The 19,577-nt window shown below is 35.6% G+C and overlaps 1 long non-coding RNA gene across 2 annotated transcripts in view; it reads right to left on the minus strand.

Moving 5' to 3' along the window:
* Window positions 1-11,908, minus strand: part of LOC147917651 (uncharacterized) — a 65,090-nt gene extending 53,182 nt beyond the window's left edge. For both annotated transcript variants that reach the window (XR_015551605.1, XR_015551604.1), the window contains exons 1-3: window positions 11,827-11,908; window positions 10,575-10,696; window positions 9,324-9,427 (exon numbers count right to left, since the gene is read on the minus strand). This is a non-coding gene — a long non-coding RNA (uncharacterized LOC147917651). The remainder of the gene's footprint in view (window positions 1-9,323; window positions 9,428-10,574; window positions 10,697-11,826) is intronic.
* Window positions 11,909-19,577: the final 7,669 nt, after the last annotated feature.

The raw sequence follows: 19,577 nt of genomic DNA on the forward strand, positions 1-19,577 counted from the left end.
TCCCATATAAAGTGGAGGAAGATGGGTACAGATGTTAGCCCAGGGTCAGTCTTCCTCAGCAACAAAAAAGAAGAGGATTGGCATGGATGTTAGCTCAGGGCTGATCTTCCTCATACATACAAAAAAACCCCTAATAGTTCAGACAAAAAGTTATAGAAATTAAAATCATATTTATCAGTTTATTCAGTCTTATGACAAAAAGTTATAAAATTATAATCATTTTTATAAGTTTATTCAGCCTTATATTCAGTCAAAAGTCTTGATCTTTTGTTAGAAGTTTTATAAAGCCATCAGTTTTCTGTTAGAGTTCTGTAATTTCTTTACCAGTTCAGTTTCACAATCTGAAAGTTTATCAGAAACCTATACTTGTCAAAAAGTCCTTTCTATGAATCTTCTTGAAGATGAAGCATTTTTGCAAAATGCATTGGAGTAAAACAATAACTGTCCATAAATGGCAAAACACTTAACATTAAAATGTAATTAACAAAAATCACTTTTTTATGGCATACAACATTTTAAGATAATAAATAGAATTGCAAGTGAACATTACACTGGGACATATCAGAATTTTAAAAATTTCATATAATTTCTAGAACACTTTTATTAATAATATTCACCCATGCAATATAACCTAAGAAGATTTATCATCATTTATTTGACAATGCTTCCTATGTAATTTACCAAATAAACCTAATTAGTTTAACATCTTTCTTTTTATATGGAGAGAAAACAAACCTTTGAGGTGTTCCATGCGGCCTCTGGAAAACCTCAAAGTTATTTCCATGTCAAAAAGACTTTATATAGAATTTGATTTTGGGAAGTTTGTAAAAAATATCAAAAGGTTTTAAAGATTTTATTTATTTATTTTCCCCCCAAAGCCCCAGTAGATAGTTGTGTGTCACAGCTGCACATCCTTCTAGTTGCTGTATGTGGGACGCGGCCTCCGCATGGCCAGAGAAGCAGCGCGTCGCTGCGAGCCCGGGATCCGAACCCGGGTCGCCAGCAGTGGAGCGCGCTCACTTAACCACTAAGCCACGGGGCCGGCCCCAAAAGGTTTTAAAATACTTGGTCAAATAGGATCATAGGTCACTGTGAAACAATGCTTAGTTATCTATTTAACCATGGTGACCATTAAAGACTTGCAGGCAAATACAGAAAGTTAAATAGTTGGAAGAAAACCTTAGCTCTTGTAAAAAAAAAATGACCAGATAAAAACAACACAGCAAATTATTTTGATAAAACATAAAATTCGTGCCTTTTAGTCAGACTACTTGAAGGTGAAGAAAAACTTTTCATAATATTTTTATCAACAGAAAACTATGTCAAATTATGTAATGCTTGTAAATTTCTCATTTTGATCATGTTTCTGTTGTCTACTGTTCTCCTCTAATGATTAATAGTAAAAGCCCTCAGATAAAAACAAATTTTTGTGGAGCAAAAAAAAAAGAGTAGACTAAAACCCAAGAAAACCTTATCCTTTCAACAGAGGGGAAACCAAATTCTAATTCTACTCTAGCTTACTTTTGATACTAAAACTCATTTACTTACTGAAATTCATTCTAATCTTATCCAGCTTGCTATGCATAAAACTCTTTTCTCAGGTGTCCTCTTCCATATACTTTCTATAACTCATTTTTTTACATTCAGATTTTGTCCTATGCTTTTCCTCTTTCTCTCTCTTTTTATTACTAATATACTTTGTACTAAGATGTTTTCTTTAAGTTTTAATTACATATATTACTTAGAATTTTTAAACCTCAGAAACCTTAATTTTCAATAAATCTAAGAAGTAAACAATTGTGAGCTGTCTACAATACCAGTATTCTCTAGATTGGCAAATTTAAGAATTCATTTAATAATTTCTAGAACTATATGCTTCTTTATAGTACAATATTCCAAGAAAACACAAGACATGTTTACTAACAGACCTGAATTTTTCTTTTAGTTTCTCTGTAATAAGTGGTCAAAAGTAGGTAGGCTTAGATTGTTTAGCAATTAATATTTCAGTATTTTATCTTATTTGGAAATGATCTGGACATTCAATGAGTTCTCATCATTTAACCTAACTTTGCAAAACTCTAAGGTTTCAAGCTACCCAAAAGATTTTGGAAGCTAATTTTAAGTACTCCTACTATAAAATATAATTATCACACCCAAAAACTTTTATTTCATTAACATCTATACATTTAATTTATTCTTAAAAAATCCTACTTAGATAAGTCATAATAATTTCATGAGACATTAAAGCAGTTAGACATCATCTTAAGCTATTCTTTTCTCGGTGGAAATTTTGTTACAGAGATAATATTAACTTATTTCACTAATAACCCAGGTAGAATAAATTTGCATATCTGCATTATATCCAATGCTGTTAACTCTGAGGATATGCCTATTTTAATTAAACCAACAAATTTAAACAAGTTTTATTTACCAAAGATTATTTTGTATCATGTTAACTTGAAAAACATTTGGGTTAGTTTCTATCATATTTAGAAATAATTTATATAAGTGCTTACTTTAAGCCAATCAAGTAGAGCTCTTTTAGAAATTAATTTTGTTAATACCATCTGGAGATAGAAACATATCACATATATACAACGTCCATCCATAGACATACACAGATACACAGACAGATGCAAGCAGAGGCCTTAAATAGTTTTCATTTTAAAATTTTACCCAGAAGATGAGTATAATAATACAAAACTCACTAGTTTATAAAAGAACAGTTGGATCCAAACTTTATTTCTGGCAGATGGAATAAATTAAGGTTACCTGCTTAGATGGCTAAAGCTTTTTTCTACTCATATTTGTGGATAAGAGACTTAAGTTGGTAGATTTGGGGCAAGGGCACTTCCATAGTTGTTCACCATTATTGTTTCCCTTGAGTCTAAGGAGCTGGGGATGGTCTAGGTAAGAGTTCGGGGAGAGGTTACAAGTCTTTTGAGATAAATAAAGGGAGGTTTTGGGATTGATGAAAGGAAATGGGTGGAATATAGACTATCTTTAGAGCTGCATTTCCAGTTTTGGAAAGGTTTGTAAGATAAGGAATTGAGTTTCTCTAAATTCCTCATAAATTGGTTTGTAACTTAAATGATATCATAGGTTGATCTACTCATCCAACTACATTATCCATAATTTGCTTCCTTCCTGCTGGGTACATAATTTTATTTTAACTTAGGGAAGAAAGCCTGTAAAAAGTTCCTTTTAGGCTCTGAATATCAGCTTCCAAGTTCTGACCATAGAGCTACTAAAACAAACAAACAAAAATCCTTTTAAATATCTTGCCAGTTTTCAGGTTGGACAAACAGTATTTCTGGCATTATTAAACAACTTCATGGACCCAAAATGCATCTTCAAAGGTTACCACCTTCCCAAGATCCAGAGTCACTCCCACAGATAGCTAAAAATAAGAACCAACAGCCTGAATGTCCCAGGCAGGAAGAAAGCCAAGGCAAGCCTTTAGGGCACAAAATAAGACATGCAACAAAGCAACAGCTATCCCTAGTGAAGAAAGGGTCAATAACCAATGGGTCTGGATTTGGAAAGGAAGGGATAATGTGAAATTTTATTTTCCACTCTTGATTGGGCATTATAGAATGGCCATTGTGTAGAGGTGAAAGGGTTGTTGTCCAGTGAACACAAACTTCCTGGGAGGGGGTTCTGGGATATCTGCAAGGAATATCGCACAGGAAGGCCTGAAGTGGGCAAAGCCTGATTATAAAGCCCAGCAAAGTGATCCTACTGCCTGTCCCAGGTGCTTCTGCTCAATTCATTTTCTAGCTTTCAGCACTTAATGTGAATAACATCTATACTCTTAGAGATTAGGCTGGAGTGCTTTCTGTAAATCTTGTAGGGAAAGAAAAGCTAAAACAGGCAGATGGGGTCAGATTTTAAGAAGGATTTTTACATTGGATTTTTTATTTAAGTCTAAATTTTTGCTCTTTCACCTTGTAAGGGAGTCCCTAAGTCTAACTATTATATTCTTCTTCTCCTCCTCCTCCTCCTCCTTATTATTATTATTATTATTATTATTATTGTTTTAATAATTATTCTTAAGTGCCGGGCAATAGTCCTGATTTTTTTTTAATATCTGCAAATATCTGTAGGCAAATAAGAAGGGGTCTGAGTGGACTTTAATTTTTGTTCTAATTTCTGTCCTTCCATCTTATTAATGGAGTCTCAATTGCTAGCAATTGTACCAATATGAGACCTCTCTAAAAATTTTTTCCAACTTGGAAATTTTTTTTAGTTAAAAGGATCTATTATCTGGTCATTGATGAGCAGGATCATACTATCAACTCAAACCAATAAGCCATTTTATGGCTAAACCATAGATGCAAGAGGAATCGCAAAAGGAAAGGGCAAAGGATGCAGCCCTCACAAGATCCAAAAAGTTCACTTCCATAGTTAGCCTAAGAAAGTAAAGGTGATAACTCTGAGGGGCTCTGTTTTTAAACAGCCATTCCAAAACACAGGGGATCACAAGTTCCCCCCTTTTTAACAGGATAGGTGACTTGCCAAGCTAAAAGATCACCTAATTTTTTTTCTATATTCTGTAAGCTTGGATACACAGCCATTCAGCTACCCACCAGATGCATATGCATCTTCTGGCTGGCAGAGACAAAAGAAAACAATGACTATCCCTGGGAGGAACAAGATCAATAGAAAACAAGAATACTCATCCAAAATCTTTACCAGAGTCACTTTTGCTCAAGAAACTAACTTCACAAATATTTTATCCTGCTAATCCAAATTTAGGAAGGAGAAGGAAAGACTCTTACCATCTCACTTCCAATAGACCTTGCAACAGGCAGAGATCTGGGAGACTGAAGGGCCAAAAACTATACAAACATGTAAATTTTTGTATTTGCTTGAAAGTCTTTAATTGTCACTATGGTTAAATGGATAACTGAATATCATTTCACAGTGACATATGATCCTATTTGACCAAGTGTTTTCAAACCTTTCAGTATTTTTGACAGACCTGCAAAATTCAAATCTTAAATAAATTATTTTTTTGACCTGAAAGTAACCTTGAGAATTTCCATAGTGACCCCGGGACTTCTCAAAGAATTTGTTTTCTCTTCCTATAAAAAGGAAGATATTAAACTAGTTAGGCTTATTTTGTATGTTAAATCACAAGGCAAGCATTGTCAAATAAAAAATGATAAACCTTCATAGGTTATATTGCATGGGTAAATGTCATAATATGTCTTCTAAAAATTATATAAAATTTCTAAAATTTTGACATGTCCTGGTATAATTTTATCAGTCACAATTGTAGTCACTATCTTAAAATGTTTGTTACATAAATAACCAAATTTTCTTGCCAATTGAATTGTAATCAGATTTTTAACCATGCCATTTTAAGTCTTTTGTCATTTGCTGACAGTTATTGTTTTACTCTGATGCTTTTGCAAATATATTTTATCTTGAGAGAGATTCACAGAAAGAATTCTGACACTTACTCTAGAATTCAGTTTTCTGATAAACTTTCAGATCATGAAACTAAACTTGGGAAGGAATTACAGAACTTTAATGAAAAGACTGATGGTTTCATGTAACTGTCAACAAAAGGTCAAGAACAAGTATTAATTACACGGGGCTACGTGAACTGAGGAGGACGGTCTAATGTTTTGTTTTTTCAGATTTTAAGAAATCCTTTTTCTTAAGCTCTTAGCAACTAGGTAAGCTATTCCTTTGTAAACAAAGATGAAACATTTACTTTTTATTCATACCTGATCCCTCCAGAATTCAGAAACTCTCAGTGTGTATTCTTATTTTCAGTTATATAAGTAATCAGGTCTAGTTTTAATATAAACAAATTAGTTTTACGGAAATTAGTTTGGTAAAAAAATGAGAGTAACTGTAGAGAGAAAAATTATGTTTGCACTTTTGTAGATATTAGATTCTAGTCCTATTAATTGTCTTTGAATTTTTGTTTGTTTGTTTTTTATATATACCTGTAAACTGGACTTCTGTGGCCTAAGGTATTGCCTTTGGTCTCACTGACTGTCCACAGTATCCTCTCTGGAAAACATAAACTCTCCAAATGAGATAGTCACCATCAGATCAATGTCTATTGGTATATAACCTTCTGCTGATACCTTGTTGTCTTAAGCTAGTATGACCAGCTACTATAAGTCTCTAATATCTTATGCTTAAGCCTATCAGCAACAGGTTAAAGAAGCTTTCCCAGATTCCAATTTAAAGAATCCTGTTGGTCATAGTCTAGAGCCTGGTGACTAGGTATTCTGGAATCATAATCAGAGGAAGACAGCCCTTGAGCCCTATTGGTAAGAACCCTACCAAGTGCTCCTGACCACTGACATTGCTGCAGAACTAGAATGCATTGAAACTTGGAGATACATCCCACAGTGAAAAAAGGCTCCACCTGACATCTGGTCCCGTACAAATGCCAGAGACCTCCAAATCAAACTGACTAGGAAGAGAAATAGCTGACATCTGAGGCAGACAGCTTTCCCAAAACGGCTGGACCAGGCCTGCACACCTTTTACTCACTGTTGCTTCTTATCTTATTTTATCCCTGTCTTTCTTGGAAAGACAATGTTCTCCCAATCTACTACAAAAGGGGGAAACCTTTCTGATTGTTGGATTTGTCATCAGAAGCCTTGTTCTGTCTCTGATATTCCTCTCCTAATTCATTGTGCTAAGCGTCTAGAACTCCTTGCCTAACCAATCAAACCTCCAGATATTTAAGAGGTAACATTTTTAACTGTTGTAAATATCTTTGTTGTACCTCCATAAATACCTGATATGATTTCTGTAATAAATCATCTATCTATCTGTCTATCTATCTATCTATCTATCTATCTATCTATCTATCTATCTATCTATCTGTCGATCTATCTATTTATCTATCTATCTATCTATCTATCTATCTATCTATCTATCTATCTATCTATCTATCTATCTATCTATCTGTCGATCTATCTATCTATCTATCTATCTATCTATCTATCTATCTATCTAATCTATCTATCTATGAATCTATATATCTATCTATGTATCTATCTTATTGTCTTTGTTTTTTTCTAGATAACACTGACTAATATTAATTTTGGTACTTACAGCAGTTCTAGAGGAACAAAATTTTAATCAAGATACTTCTGGTTTGGTTCTGAGGTTTCTGGAATTGGAACTCTAATTTTATTAGGTGTAAAGATGCTAATGACTCTTTTTCCAGTAGTAAACAGCACTTGTTGACAATGGTGAAAGCTTTTTATAGAGATAAGCAAAATATCTGCATTGGATTCTCCTAATCAAGCACTTGCAGAAGTGAGGAGAAAAGTAACTATATATATTATACCTTTGAACATTTTTGCATTTAAGTAATACAACATTGGTTGTCTATTCCTAATATCTCTGGACAAATTGGTGAAAGAAAAGGACGAGCTGAGGTATTCAAATTCTCAGCTCAAGAGTTGCATCAATGACCTAATGGGGTTTAGTTGTACCTTGATGGAGAGAATTATCTTTTGGCAGGGCTGAAATTAATAAAAAGTAAACTGTGATAGGCTGAATTTCAAAGCCAGTTGAACTCCCGAGATGGAAGGTTTCCTACTATTAAAGGAGGCCACTATTTGCAAAAAAGTAAGATTCTAAAACTTGTGATGGAGACATGTGGGAAGACCCTGATGAAACTGAGGACCAGAAGCCCCTAAATTCTGAAGATTCTTCACTGCTAGTGGAAGTGTTCTCCCCAGCCTCAGTGAAAGTAGCATCTCCATCCCCCAGCAAAAGTGGCCTCCCAAATGCCAGTGGCAGTGGCATCTCCAGGCCAAGTGGGAGCAGCCTCTTAATTCACAGTGGTGTCAGCCTTTGAACCTCCATTTGAAGGGATTAAGCCTGTACTTCCTGAGTAAATGGTAATGGCCTCTCCTGCAGTAGTGACCACCTATGGCTAGACTCAAATCTCAGCAGGATCTTTAAGGTGAGGCACAAAGTGTGACCCATGAGGAGATGCACTGTACTCCAAAAAACTACTAAGTTTTTCTTTTTAAATTTATACAAGAAGAAATCTGGATAATATGGTTCAAGTAGATATTAACAGTGGGTAATAATGATGGGAGGAACATAAAGTTGGATTAGGTGAATTTATTGATATGGGCATGAGGCAGAGATTCTGCATTTAATGTTGTATCTTGAGAGGTTAGAAGGGGGTATCTCAGTTTGCTGGGTTGGTTTTCTGAAACATGGATGAAAATATGGCCCACCTCAAGTGAAATAGAAATGCCCTGTTTCTCTTGGCTTAATGCAGAGAAAGGAATTCAAAAGCTCAAGGACATTAAAATATTAGCTTAATTTGTCATTGAAGACTTACTCACCCACACTGGCAGGGTCTAGAAGATATACCTTCCACCAATACTTTGAGAAATAAATTAAATAATGGAGCCTCAGCATCCTTGAAATGCTCCATTATTTCTCTCTCTGTAGGCCAGAACTTATACAGAGAACCATAGCCACTCAATTGGAAAATATAAATGCAGTGGGAATATTTGGATGCTGAGGTGGCAGAGCCAAGTGGCTTCATTCATTTGAAAAGCAAGGTAGGTGTATTTGCTGTAATAGAAAGTAGATTCAAAGCAGTAATCAGAATAGTCTGACTCACAAACCTATGAAGTTGGCTAGTTTATCATGATGTTCCTAAGAGTATAAAACATAGGAAGTCCAGTAAATTCTTACTTGACTTGTATAACCAGAAAAGTTCTAGGTCAATGAACAAAAGACTAACTTAAATCGTAAAAATAATGAGTCACAGCCACTCAATCCATTTCCCAACTTTAGCCAGTATACAGACCCAGAACTCCTTAAATGAAGGGGAGATCAGGTCCTCTTGAGGAATAATCCTTGGAGGCTAAAAAAAATTTATCCTTTAATCTTTCTTCCAGCCTTCCTCAAAGGGACCTACTGCTTTTTACCAATGTAACAGTACACTGGGAGTAAAGAATATACTCAGACATTTCCGGGACTACTGGACATAGTTCCAAATTGACATTGGTTTCAGGGTACTTAAGACATCACTATGATCCTAAAGTCAAAGTAGGAGCTTAAGGGGTCAAGTGATCAATGAAGTTTTAGCACAGGTCCACCTCACAGTGGGTCCAGTGCATCTACAAACACATCCTATGGTTATTTCCTAAGATCTAGAATGCATAATTGAAGTAGAAATACTTAGAATCTGGCAGAATCCCCACATTTGTTCCTTGACCTGAGGAGCGATGACTAGTAGAGTGGGAAAGGGAAAATGGAAGCTACTGGAAATAACTCTACCTAGGACAATAGTAAGTCAAAAACAATACCTAGGATTCCCATAGGGAATGCAGAGAATCCTGCCACCATAGAGGATTTGCAAGATGCAGGGTGGTGATTGTCTCCAAATCCACATTCGACTCTTCTATTTGACCTGTGTAGAAGATAGATACAACATTCAGAATAACAGTGGATTATTGAAAGCTGTATAAAGTGGTGACTCCAAGTGCAGCTGCTGTAACAGATATGTTTTCATTACTTGAACAAATTCGTTCATCCCCTCGTATGCACCTATTGATCTGGCAAATTCCTTTTTCTTCATACATGTCCATAAGGGCCAACAGAAACATTTTTCTGTCAGATGGCAAGAGCAGCAATACACCTTCATGGTTCTACTTCAGAGGTACATTAGCTCTCCAGCCATTATATCACCATTTAGTTTTCAGGGATCTTGAATTCCTTCCCCTTCCAAATGATATCACCCTGGTCCATTACAATGATGACATTATTTTGATTGGACCTAGTGATCAAGAATAGCAAGTTCCCTAGACTCATTAGTAAGAAATTTGTGTATCAGGGGGTATGGAATAAATCTGACTAAAATTCAAGGATTTTCCACATCAGTGAAATTTCTAGGAGTCCAGTTGTGTTGGGATTGTGAAGATATCCCTTTTAAGATGAAGGATAAGTTTTTGCATCTGGCCCCTCCTACAACTTATAAAGAAGTACAATGCCTGGTGGGCCACTTTGAATTTCTGAGGCAATATATTCCTCGTTTGAGTGTGTTACTATGGCACATTTACCAATGACCTGAAAAGCTCCTAGTTTTGAGTGGATCCCAGAAAAAAGAAGGTGCTGCAACAGGTCCAGCATGCTGTGCAAGCTTTTCTGCCACTTGGGCCATATATTCCAGAAGACCCAATGGTTCTACATGTTTCATGAGCAGATAGAAATATTGTGAAAGCCTTTATCAGCCCCCATAGGTGAGGCGCAGGACAAGCCTTTACAATGTTGATGCAAAATCCTGCTATTATCTGCCGATATCTAATCTACTTTTGAAAAACAATTCTTGGCCTGCTACTGGGCGTACTAGAGAGTAAATGCTTGACTATGGGCCACGAAGTTACCATCTAACTAGCACTGTTCATCATGAACTGGGTGTTATCTCACAACGTAAGTCATACAGTTGAGAGTGCACTCAAATATGGCATTTTGAACTGAAAGTGGTATATATGTTAGGGTTAGGGTTAGGATACGGACTTAAGGCAAAAGTAAGTTACATAAAGAAGTGGCCCAAATACCTGTGGTCCTTCCTCCTGGTACACTGCTGTCTCTCTTCCAGTCTGTGTCTATGGCCTCATGGAAAACTCCCTTAGATTAATTGACGAAGGAACAGAGATTCGCGCCTGGTTTAATGATGGTTCTGCACAATACAGAGGCATCAAAAGTGGATAACTGTAGGCATATAGAACTTCTATGGGACATCTCTTAAGGAAAATGGTCAAGAGCAACTCTCTCAGCAGGAAGAACTTTGGACAGTGCCCCTGCATCACTTAGCTTTGAGGGAGAAATAACCAGAAATGTGATTATATATTGACTCAAGAGTTGTGGCTAAGGCTTTGGCTTGATGGTCAAGGACTTGAATGGAACAGGATTAGAAAATTGGTGACAATATAATTTGTGGAATAAGTATGTAGACAGACCTCTCTCAATGGGCAAAAGAACATGAAAATATTTGTGTCTTGTGTGAATACTAAACAAAGGTTGACCTCAGCAGGGCAAGATGTTAATAATCACGTGGATAGGATGACACTCTCTGTGGACAACAGTCCATTTCTTTCCCCAGCCACCCATGCCATTGCCCAATGGGCTCATGAATAAAGTCGCTATGATGGCAGGGATGGAATTTATGCATGGGTTCTGCAACACTGACTTTCTCTCACATGGCTAAGTGCCCAATCTGTCAGATGTGAAGAACAATGATTCTCTCACACAGCACCACTCCACATGGTGATCAGCCAGTTTCCTGGTGCTGATTGATTACATTTGACCCCTGCTTTCATGGAAGGGTCAATATTTTTGCCTTACTGAAATAGACGCTTAACCTTGGTAGAGATTTGCCTTGTCTGCATGCAATGCTACTGGCAAAACTATTATCAGTGGATTGAATAAATGCCTTATTCAGTGTTACGTTACTATTTCTGTACAGTACACAGCATTATTTCAGATCAAGGAACTCACTTCACAGTAACAGAAGTATGGCAATGGGCCTATGCACATGCAATTCCCCGGTCATACCATGTTGCCCACCATTTGAAGCAGCTGGCTTGATAGAATTGTAGAAGGGGCTTTAGAAGACTCAGTTACAAAGCCAGTTAGGTGGCAATATGTTGCATTGCTGTAACAAGGTTCTCTGGTAGGCTTTCTGATGCTGTTCTGAATCAGCATCCAATATGTAGATTTATCTTATATCCAGTATTCATGGGTTCAGGAATCAAGGGGTGGAAATGACACTTTTTGTCTCCTGTTCCCTTGACTTCATGCTCTACTGACCTAGAGGTTTTAGTTCCAGACAAATGAATGCTTCCACCAGGAGACAAAACAATTCCCCTGAATGGCAATTAAGACTTCCACGTGGCCTCACTGGGTTCCTCATGCCTCTGAATCAACATTGAATGAAGGGAGTTTGGGTACAGGCTGGGGTGATTGCAACAACTGCCAGAGAAAAACCAATAATTAGACAATAGTTAAAGTGGTAAACACAGATTTATTCAGGACTACTGTAATAGGGTAAAAGAGTACCTGATATAACAATTCTGAAGATAGCAAGGACAAGTAGGAATTTATAGCCAAAGGAGTATGAGGGAGTAAATGGATGAAATATAACTAGGAGAAAACCTGAAGTGTAAGGGAATTTTGGCTAAACTGAATTAACAGTATTCTTTTTTTTGTGTGTGTGTGAGGAAGATCAGCACTGAGCTAACATCCATGCCAATCCTCCTCTTTTTGCTGAGGAAGACTGGCCCTGGGCTAACATCTGTGCCCATCTTCCTCCACTTTTATATGGGATGCCGCCACAGCATGGCTTGACAAGCAGTGCGTCGGTGTGCACCCAGGATCTGAACCCAGGCCACCAGCAGCGGAGTGGGCATACTTAACTGCTATGCCAGGGGGCTGGCCTCACCAGTATTCTTGATGAAGACAGGCCAGGCTTACTAGACATCACTTGATGGTGGAAGATGAGAAACCTGATTAGATATCAAAGGTGATCAGGCATGGAAGATGAGAGACACTTGCTATATTGACTTAGTAGGTTCTTGCTAAGGATATTACAAGAAAGTGCATGGATGGTCCCACAAGAAGATTCAGGAGTCTGACTAAAGTTTGCTCAAGGAAAGAATCTTTGTCAGTCTACCCTATTGTTAAATGTAATGAAGAGACATTCTTCATTCCTTAGAAAAATATAAGTCCATTTCTTGTTGGGTTGCAATTTTTCCACTAAAGACCTGATAAATCATCTGTTGATATTTGGTAGTAGAGAGTACACTTTATGGTGCTAGACATCAGGCATTTAAGAGGGGGAGTTTCTATTAAAATAACAGAAAATAAAAGATTAATGTTAGAAACCCAGTTTCTGATTTCAGAGGGCATCCAATTGAGAATATTTCTTGATCTTGTGCTCAAAGCATTTTTAGATGGTGGGTGTGAACACCAGTGGCAGTCCAATGGATTTCCTGGTTTGCAGTTTGAATGCCTGCAGTGATGCCATCAGGTATCCCACTGAACTTTCTGTGTGGCCCACATAACAACAGGCATGTCATTTTCTCATACATGATCATCGGTAGTAATTTCCTTGAGGATTATATCAAGTCATCCAGCATCAAGTTCCAGAACTTCATGAAATAGGCGGTGTTAGTTCTAAGTGGTTACAAGTTAGATGGGAGAAAAACTTGAAATATTAATTTAGAAATCTATAGCCACATCTGAAGGAAACTAGAAGAATCAGACTTTGGTATGGACTGGCAGCATGGAACCCAGGAGGGTACATTAGAATTTTTCTCTCTACAGTCACTGCCATTCAACCAGAGATAATCAAAGTACAACTAATCTGTTTGTAAAATAAGTCTCGTATCATTAAACTTGTTCTGCTTACTTACATAAGTGCAGCAAAAATAATGTTTGGCCACATAGGTCTCTTGAGTTTGTTTTGCTGAAACTTTTCATAAGGAACCTCAGGATTCCTTTGGATTTTTCAAAGCCTCTCAAGGCTAAGAGGCCAAGTCAAGAACTTACACTAGTTTTTGCCTACAATACTTACACATTTGGATGAGTTTCTTTTTTTTGGGATCCCTAAGATATCCTGAGATTTCTGAGACTGTGGAAGCGATCTTCTTTTCTAACCCTTAAGGTGGAAAACCCATTAAGACAGGTACAGACTGGTTTTTCCAAAGGAGGTTTTAAAACATTGGCTCCTTAGTCAACCTTAGTTCCGTAAATCCTTCAGGTCATGTCTGATGCCATGCACGTCATTGTCTAATATGATATTCCAATCAAAGGCTGGTAATATAACCAATGTTTTCAATTCTGTCTTGTTACAAGGGGAACAGATTCTTATCGAATTTATGCAGATAACTATATTGCCATAAAAAGAAGAATATTCACTAAGAGTTTTCCAATTCCGGTGGAATCAGGTAGGGGTAAATAGGAAATGTTTCATCTTTGTTTACAAAGTTATACTTTACCAAATTGCTGTATATACATGTAGCTTAAGAGAAAAACATTTTCCTTCTAAATGGAAAAATAAATATTAAAAAAGCAGCGATGTTTAAGAAAAAGTTATACTCACTGTCATCATTTCATTCAGCACCTTGTAATTAATTCTTGTTCTGCTAGATCTTGACTTAGTAGTTTTAAGAATATATCAGCTTTTGTATTACTTCTGGAAATTTTTACACAGTCCGGAGGAAAGGTTTCAAAGTTATCCAAGTGTTACCATCACGTAGCAGTCTTGCCTGTAGTTGATGTAAACACTTTTGGGGAAGAGTCAAAACAAAGGAATAACTCTCTGTGAATGACAAGTGACTTGAAAAGGCCATGGTTAAATTTCTGATGAGAGTTCATTTGTTAAGGAAAATTAATTATTTCTGTGGCATACAACATTTTAACATAATTCCAGATAACATGAGTATTGACGGATTTCTATGAATACCTGTGTTAATAACATATATCCACACACATATAACCTAAGGAGGTTTATCATCACTTCTTACTTGACAAGTTCCACACATAATACAACATACCAGTTAAATATAATTAGTTTAGCATCTCTTTTTACAAGGTGAGAGACAACTCCTTTGAGATTTTCCAGGGGCTGTCTCAATGTTATTTTGAGGTAAAAAGATTCCATTTAGAATTTAATTTTGAGAAGTTGTCAAAATGTCAAAATGTTTGAACACTTGACTAATAGAATTACAAGTCACTGTGAAACTATACTTAGTTATCCACATAACTAAAGTACAATTAAAAGATTTCAAAGGCAAATACAAAAATTACATAGTTGTAAAACATCTAGCTATTTTAACAATGAGAAGATCCTGTTTTCTTAAATAATAAATGACCTGATAAAGACAACATAAAACACAGGAAGTTATTTTAAGACACAAAATCTTGGTTTCCCAGGCAGAATACTTAATAGGTATAGGAATTTTTTTTTTTACAATTTCTCATTAAGAACAGACCAAGAATCTAAGAAATCTTTGTTTTTGTAGCAGAGCGAGAACTCAATCCTAGGTTTGCAACACTGTACTACTAATTCAAAGATTAATTTTTAAAAATCTTATAATAAACCCACCCTAATCTTACCCAGGTGAAGCATACAAGATAACATTGCTTTTCCACAGTTTCTTCCCCACAATTCTTACACAGCTTTTTTCATATCCATTCAGTTTTTTTCTTGCTTTTTTTTTTCTTTCTCATTGTGGGACAACCAATCATTCTATATTAGGATAAAAGTACTGCTTTTACATTAAGGAAAATACAACCTTCCTACCTTTCCTTATCAAAAACATGCCTTACTTTCCTTGCAAAGAGGTTTTTTCTTTACCCTTATAGGTACTAGTAGTTTCATTGACATAGATTAATTAAAAATTTTCACCAATGGTCTCCTTTCTTTTATAGAGAAAACTAGGAAGTAAGCAATTGTTAACTCTCTAGCATATAGTATCATTCTGTAGCAAATTTAAATCCATCATTTCATAATTATATAGAGGCATATGCCTTTTTCATAGTACAATTTGTCATATTTAAAAACAGACCCAATTATATTAGCTTCTCTATACTGTATAAAAAAATAAGATAACAAAAGTCAAAAACATATTCCATAATTAATGTTTCCATATTTTATCTTATTTGGAAACGATCTGATATTCAATGATTATCTATTCTTTAACTAAACTTATCATAGTTTTAAGGTTTCCAGTTACAAAAAGGTTTGTGAAAGTACTTTTAAGTAGGCATATTTTAAAACATAATTATTACAAATCATATTATAAAATTTTATAAACCATAATTATTTTAAAGTTCACTTATTAGTTTTATTTTACTTGATTTGAAAGTAAAACCTGAAACCATAAAACTCTTACAAGAAAACATAGTGGGTAAGGTTCATGACATCACACTTGACAATGATTTTTCTATATTGATACCAAAAGCAAAAAGAATAAAAGCAAATAAATCAAGTGGGACTACTAAACTAAACATCAAACTAAAAAGCCTCTGCACAGCAAAGAAAACCGTCAATAAAATGGAAAGGCAACCTAAGTAATTGGATAAAATATTAGCAAATACATTTCTGATAAGGGGTTAATATCCAAAATATATAAAGGACTCATACAACTCATTAGCAAAAAAAAAAAAAAAAAAAATCAAGCAATCTGACAAAAAAAGGATCAGAGGAACACAATAGACTTATTTATAAAAAGACATAAAAATGACCGATATGTGCACGAAAAGGAGCTCAACATCACTTATCATCAGGGAAATGCAAACAAAAAACACATTAAGATATCACCTCATGCCTGTTAGAATTACTGTCATAAAAAGACAGGAATCCTCAAAAAATTAAAGATAGAACTACCATATGATCCAGCTATTCCACTGCTGGGCATTTATCCAAAGAACTTGAAAACACCAATGTGTAAAGATACATCCACCCTTGTGTTTATTGCAGTGTTATTCACAATAGCCAAGGCTTGGAGGCAACCTAAGCGCCCATCAAGGGACGGATGGATAAAGAAGATGTGGTATATATACACAATGGAATACTACTCAGCCATAAGAAACGATGAAATCCAGCCATTTGTGACAACACGGATGGACATTGAGGGTATTACGCAAAGTGAAATAAGTCAGAGGGAGATGGTCAAATACCATATGCTCTCACTCATTAAGTAGTAGATAATAACAACAACAAACAAACACATAGAGACAGAGATTGGATTGGCAGTTTCCAGAGGGGAAGGGGGGAGGGAGGAGGGCCAAAGGGATAATTAGGCACATGTGTGTGGTGATGGATTGTAATTAGTATTTGGGTGATGAACATGAGAACATGATGTAATCCATGCAGAAACAGAAGTATAATGATGTACACCTGAAATTTATATGATGTTATAAACCAATGTTACCACAATGAACAACAACAAAAAAGACAGGAATTACAAGTGTTGCCAAGGATATGGAGGACAGGGAACATTTGTGCACCGTTGGTAGGAATGCAAATTGCTGCAGTCACTATGGAAAAGAGTATGGAGGTTCCTCAAGAAATTACAAATAGAATTATAATACGATCCAGTAATTCCACTTCTGGGTATATATGAATGAAACAAAATCAATATATCAAAGAGATACCTGTAACCTCAAGTTCAGAGAAGCATTATTTACAATAGCCAAGACATGGAAATAGCTTAAGTGTCCATCAACAGATGAATGCTTTAAATATATATACAACAGATTGTTATTGAGCCATAAAAAAAGGAAATCCTATCATTTGCGACAATGTGGATGAAACTTGATGGCATTATTCTAAGTGAAATAAATCAGAAAAACACAAATACTGTATATCTCACTTATATGTGATATGTAAAATACCTGAACTCATAGAAACAGAGAATAGATAGATGGTTGCCAGATGTGGGGGGAAGGAGATGGGGGACATGGGTGAAGGTGTTCAAAAGTACAAAGTTCCAGTTATAAGTAACAAGATAAATAAGTTCTGGGGATGTTATGTACAGCATGGTAACTATATTTAACAATACCGTATTGTATGTTAAACATTGCTAACATAGTAGATCTTAAAAGTTGTTATCACAGATAAAAAAGTTTATACGTATGTGAGGTGATGGATGTTAATTAAACTTATCGTGGCAATTATTTTGAAATATATACATATATCTAAACCATTTTGTTGTACATCTTAAATGCATACAATGTTACATGTCAATTATAACTCAATAAAACTGCGGTTAAAAAATGAAATAAAAAAATATAAAAAAGAATCGTTATAAAAGATAACTATTGAAAAGTGTATGTATAAAGTTTTCCCACTAACATATATTTAATTCATTTGTGCTTATCAGTTGTTTGAATTGAAAACTTCATGAGCTAAATAAACAGATATAATCATAAAACTAAGTTATTTCCCATGTTGAAAAATTAGACAAGTATCAAAAAAATCTCAGAAGCAAAAAACCTAAAAAGTTAAACATATTGTTCTTCATTTTTCTGTTGCTGTGTTTTTTAAATTCCACCATATCTGACATGCATCAAGCAATTTATTTTATTTTACATTTTATTATTAGTTTGTTAGAATTCATGATTTTATAATCTTAAATATCTAGTAGAGATAACAGAAGCTTGTTTGACTACTAAATCTAGGTAGAAAAAAATTGTATGTCTGCATTGTATTTAATGCTGACAACTCTGAAGACATGCTTGTTTTTATTTTATCAACAATTTTTACCATAGATTATTCCTGAGTATGTGAACTTAAAAAACATTGGATTAGTTTGCATATTTCTGAGAATTTTAGGGATGCTTAATTTATAGAAGGACTTATTCATTTCTAAGCCAATTTGAATAAAACCACTTTAAGTGATTTTGCAAATTAATTTGGTATTATCATCCAGAGGTACAAAAATGGCACATATACATAACATACATTCATGCATGTATGCATACATACATTTATAAACATGCAGACAGATGTAAGCAGACATCTCAGAGGTTTCATTTAAAATTTTAGCCTTGAGTCAGTAAAACACAGTAATACAATGTCACTAGTTTATCTCTACTTTATATTTTTATCTGAACATTGTTATGGGCAAATGCAACAAGTTGAGGTTACCAGTTTACCAATATTTGTGCAGGAAACTTTTAAAATTTTCTTTTGTCCTGACATGTAATCTGATGGAGGCTGTGGAGTAAATTTTAGGCCAGTGACCGAAGAGACATCTAGCAGCTATCTGGATGTCTACAAAACTCAGCTGAATGAACAGAACATCTAGTTCTGTTTCCTAATTTGTTTTTTTCTCTTTTCAGCCTCAGGTTTCTGATTGGTGGGTTCCTCAGTCCCTTGAGAGCCTTGGATGGAGGGTACAGGGCATAAAGTTCTAGTGATTGTAGGGAGGCAAGGAGCTGAAGTGGAAAGGGAAGAGTCTGGCTGGTGGACAGAGATGGAAGGTGTAGGGGTTTGAAGGGGGACATATCAAAGGATCAAGAGAACTGGAGAGAAAATCCAAATCAGTATAGGAGGACCACGAACACTTGTGATGGAAATGGAGAGGTTTTAGGAGCAAGTTTGGGAAGACCTTAAATTGTCCAAAGAGTCCATTGAAGTTCCAAATTATTCTTGGGAAAATCATGCCAAGAAGAAAGGAAGCAGATAGAGTTGGGTGAGCACAATTTCAGTAATGGTTAAAGAAGGAGAGGGGGGAGGTGTCAGTTCACTGATAAGCTCCAAAGTTCTTAACTAATGGTACCTTAATACTTATGAACAGAGAAACTTGAAACTCTTAACCCAGTTTCTGCCTAGCACTAGCACTAGTTTTGGCCTGGCACTCGAACCCAGCTTCTAACACACAGGTGCTTGCTTTGGACTCAAACTCCACTAGTGCTTGCCTGGGACTCTAATCCAGCTTAAAAACGGAGAAACCTAGCACTCCAACCCAGCCTCTCTTTGTCTGGAACTCTTACCCTGCTTCTAGAGTATAATTATAATCTTAAGAAGCAAAATCTGTCCTCATCAGCTA

This window comes from Ceratotherium simum, chromosome 3 (genome assembly GCF_057802395.1).
Source record: "Ceratotherium simum simum isolate JZ-2026a chromosome 3, ASM5780239v1, whole genome shotgun sequence".
Taxonomy (NCBI): Eukaryota; Metazoa; Chordata; class Mammalia; order Perissodactyla; family Rhinocerotidae; genus Ceratotherium; species Ceratotherium simum.